The following is a 5,000-nucleotide window of genomic DNA, read 5'->3' as shown; positions in this document are numbered from 1 at the left end:
CTGGGGTTTGGCCAGTTTTCATCACCAGGCTGACCACTGCGGATTGATGATGGCGAGAGACTTTAATCTGATGGCTCAAAGTAAACCAACCTAGTATGGGTGGCCCTGACTAGTACAGCTTTGCTGATCAAGGCGATACACAAAACCCTTTCACCACGGTAAAGTATCCCCTTTCTGAGAGAAATATATATATATATATATATATATATATATATATATATATATATATATATATATATATATATATATATGTGCGTATATATATGTGTGTATATATACATATATATATATAATATATATATATATATATATATATATATATATATATATATATATATATATATATATATATATGTGTGTGTGTGTGTGTGTGTGTGTGTGTGTGTGTGTGTAGGTAATCTATGTGTGTGCTCGTACGCGTGTTTGTGGCGTAGTGGTACCACCAAACTGCATTCACCCTACCAGTGAAAAGCCCGTGGGTTCGATTCCCTATCGAGCTGGGGCCCTTTAAGGATGCATGTTAAATCCCACCATGCCTCTCTTGACTTAGATAGCCACTGAAATACTTGATAATCAATCAAATGACGTAAGATTTCGCATTAATATTTTAAGAATATCAACATTTTGTCATTTCCATCAACAGGGGTGGCTCCAGAGAGCAAACAACAAAGCTGTCAATACTCAAGTCCATGGAGGAGGAACCCATTACGAAGAAAACTTTCATTAAAGGGTGTGTTGGCCAATGTGGTAACGTCCCTGACAGGTGAACGCCAGACTGGGGTTAAGAGTCCCGTTCAACCTCGTAAGTTCCTTTGGTCGCTGCAACCTCACCATCCTTAGGAGCTAAGGATGGGGGATTGGGGGAGCTATAGTTCTATCTGCTGAGTCATCAGCAGCCATTGCCTGGCCCTCCTTGGTCCAAGCTAGGGTGGAGAGGGGGCTTGGGCGCTGATCATATGTGTATATGGTCAATTTCTATAGCATTTTCCTGCTTGACTGGGCACTGTCACTGTCCCTTGCCTCTGCCATTCATGAGCGGCCTTTAAACCTTTAATGGCCTCATAGCCCTATGCAAGAAGTTAGTAAGCAGAGAGACGAGCTCCCAACACATTCAGCATCTTATAAAGTTCCTGGGTGTTAAAGACTTTCTTTTTCTAATACTTCCAGTCCTTCCTCTCATCTTTCCTCCTAACTTCTCTGCTGTATTATGGAATCTTTTCCCCAACCCATTATCCTTCGTTCTTTCCTATTGGCCAAATCAAATATAGTCTGCTTCGTCTTTTCCCTTACGCTGACCATTATTATTATTATTATTGTTGTTGTTGTTGTTGTTATCATTAACATTATCATTATCCTGATCGTCGTCATTATTATTATTATTATTATTATTATTATTATTATTATTATTATTATTATTAGCTAAGCTACAGCCCCAGTTGGAATAGCAGGATTCTAAAAGCCTAAGGGGTCCAACATTGAAAATAGACCAACGACGAAAGGAAATAAGAAATTAGATAGAATAGTGTGCCTGAGTGTATCCTCAAGAAAGAGAACTGTAAACCAAGATAGTGGAAAACTATGGTACAGAGGCTATGGCACTACCCAAGACTAGAGAACAATGGTTTGATTTCGGAGTGTTCTTCAAGAGAAGCTGCTTCCATAAATTCCAAGTTTTCAAACAACTCACCTTTTCAATGACGCTGTCCTCATTAGCAGAACACCACAGGATATGTTTTCTTACCAGAGTGCAAAATATCACAGGAGATTGGGCTCAAGGTGAATGGAAGAAAGACAGATGCAGAGAACGGAATATGCAATGGGAGATGAAATATCATTGGAAGGAGAAAGGATTAATGAGGTAGAAAAATTTAGATATTTAGGAACCATGAGCTCTATTACAGGGTCTTTTGAATTGGAGTTCAATGAAAGATTGAAAAAGGGAAAATAGACAATGGCTAGGTTAAGTAAAATTTAGCAATCAAATCACCTGAAATTCCATTTTAAATCACGCTATATATCACTTTAGTGAGATCTTTATTACAGTGTGAACATGGGTCATGGTATGACAATGAAACAATATCAAAGAGATTTTGTAGATTTGAGAACAAAGCTCTCAGAAGAATATTGAGAGCTAAATGGTAGGACAGGATTAGATATGAAACTATATGAGAGATTACTCAAGTGCCATATGTTAATGACATGATGGTGAGGGGTAGATGAAGATGGTTTGGGCATGCTCTTCGCATTCCCTAAGAGAGATTAGTTCACAAAACATTTAACCGGGCTCCACAAGGCACTAGAAGAGTTGGAAGACCCAGGCCTACATGGCTGACAACTATGAAGATTGAAGTAGGAGATGACGAATGGAGATGGAGTTAACTACTGCACTGTAATTGTTCAGTGGCTATTTTCCTCTTGGTAAGGATAAAAGTGACTCTTTAGCTATGGTAAGAAGCTCTTCTAGGAGAAGGACACTCCAAAATCAAACCATTGTTCTCTGGTCTTGGGTAGTGCCATAGCCTCTGTACCATGGTTTTCCACTGTCTTGAGTTAGAGTTCTCTTGCTTGAGGGTTCACTTGGGCACACTATTCTATCTAATTTATCTTCCTCTTGTTTTTTTGAAGTTTTCATAATCTACATAGGAAACATTTATTTTAATGCTGTTACTGTTCTTAAAATATATAATTTTTCCTTCTTTCTTTCCTCGCCGGGCTATTTTCCCGTTTGGAGCCCCTGGGCTTATAGCATCCTGCTTTTTCAACTAGGGTTGTAGCTTAGCAAGTAATAATAATAATAATAATAATAATAATGATAATAATAATAATAATAATAATAATATGGAAGCTCAAGATAGAGACGACTGGCGAAATATAACCAGGGCTATTGGCGTCAATATGTGTAGAAGGAAATGATGATGATACATGAGCCCGTTTTGACAGAAATCCAAAACAACAGCAGAATGATCTTACTAACCAACGGAAAAAAAAACAAGAACTCTGGCTCAAAGATTCCTAGTTATATTCCAACCTTTTCTACTTTAGACATTCCTATCTTTCGAAGTTTTTACTCATTTTGCTTCAGCTTCACTGAGAGTCTAAGATTATTTGTTACATTTTCATATATTTAACAAAATGAATCTCTCCGATTCTTCTGTATTGTTATTCACTGAACACATACCCTACACACATTCTCTCTCTCTCTCTCTCTCTCTCTCTCTCTCTTCGCTCTCTCTCTCTCTCTCTCTCTCTCTCTAAATATATATATATATATATATATATACACATACATATATATATGTGTGTGTGCGTGTGTATGGAAATTGCTTTATGAAATATGACAATGTGTACACATTTCTTTCCATTTTTTTAAACGGTATTTCTCTGTTTGAGGTGTCACTTATTGCATTTTTATAAATCAGAGAGAGAGAGAGAGAGAGAGAGAGAGAGAGAGAGAGAGATCAATTACACCACTTGCATCAGTTGAACACATTTTTATGAAAAGAACTATTACTGGCACCTTTTAAAAAACATAATTTTTGAAATGTTTTTATTTGTGTAAATCAGACTGTCCACCTGTAACATATAGCACTTGTATACCTACCACTTGTTACAGATGATCTCACACCAGTAGAGAATAAACAGAACACCTGTGCTCTAACACCTGTGCGCTAACACCTGTGTTGGCATACTGGCACTGTTTTGGCATCTGCGTTAAAATTGCTACTCCCATCATGTGAGGAAATTCCTATGATAGTTTGAATGACAGTAGATGTTGGAGATGTTTAACAGGTAAGAACAATATTATCAGGTAAAGATTACGCTTGCCAAAATAGGGACGTTGGCAATCAGAGATCACAGATAAAATAGGGACGTTGGCAATCAGAGAACGTAAATAAAATAGGGACCGCGGCAGAGATCATAGATAAAATAGGGACGTTGGCAATCAGAGATCATAAAAAAAATAGGGACGTTGGCAATCAGAGATCATAAATGAAATAAGAACGTTGGCAATCAGAGATCATAAATGAAATAGGAACGTTGGCAATCAGAGATCATAGATAAAATAGGGACGTTGGCAATCAGACATCATACATAAAATGGCTGGAAATAAATAATGTCTGTAAATGATACGAAGGAAAGAAATTGTAGCTATAAAAAGATAATTAATTTACGAAACATACAAAATTAAAATTGACATATAGGTACAACATTGCAAATACACCAAATTTGGGAACAAAATTCCTTATTGGCAAAACAAGGAAAATTGTAAAAAAGGAAAAAAAAACCAGTAGCATGACAACGATGAACAGAGAACAGAAGAGTATAAGAAAATATAGAAATAGTAATCAACAGAGTAAATTATATTTGCCTATAGGAAAAGAAACTAAAGTTATAATTTAGAGAAAAGGAGAGAGAACGATATATTCGTAATAAGTAGAGAGAGAGAGAGAGAGAGAGAGAGAGAGAGAGAGAGATTAAAAATAGCAATTAGACAGTGTAGGGAAGTTATATAAAACGAGCAAATATATATATATATATATATATATATACACACACACATATATATATACTGTATATATATATATATATATATATATTGTACATATATCTAACTATTCAGCAGCAGACAGAGGCATGAATATTGACTAGAAATTTTGTATAATGAAAAGAGGAAAACTTTTATATATTTTTGAGCTACTGGTGAAAGTGAAATATAAATTGAGAGAGAGAGAGAGAGAGAGAGGAGAGAGAGAGAGAGAGAGAGACTTTTCCCGGGTAAGTTATATACTGTATGTTATGATGAGACAGATATTAATATAAAAAAAATAGAGAGAGAGAGAGAGAGAGAGAGAGAGAGAGAGAGAGAGAGTTAAACTTTTCCGGGTAAAAGTTACATATATTATGGAGACAAAAAAAACAAAATAACTGTAAGAGAGAGAGAGAGAGAGAGAGAGAGAGAGAGAGAGAGACTTTACTTTTTCCGGGTAAGTTATATACTG

Source organism: Palaemon carinicauda, chromosome 5, assembly GCF_036898095.1.
Source record: "Palaemon carinicauda isolate YSFRI2023 chromosome 5, ASM3689809v2, whole genome shotgun sequence".
Lineage (NCBI taxonomy): Eukaryota > Metazoa > Arthropoda > Malacostraca > Decapoda > Palaemonidae > Palaemon > Palaemon carinicauda.
This window is presented reverse-complemented; position numbering follows the sequence as displayed.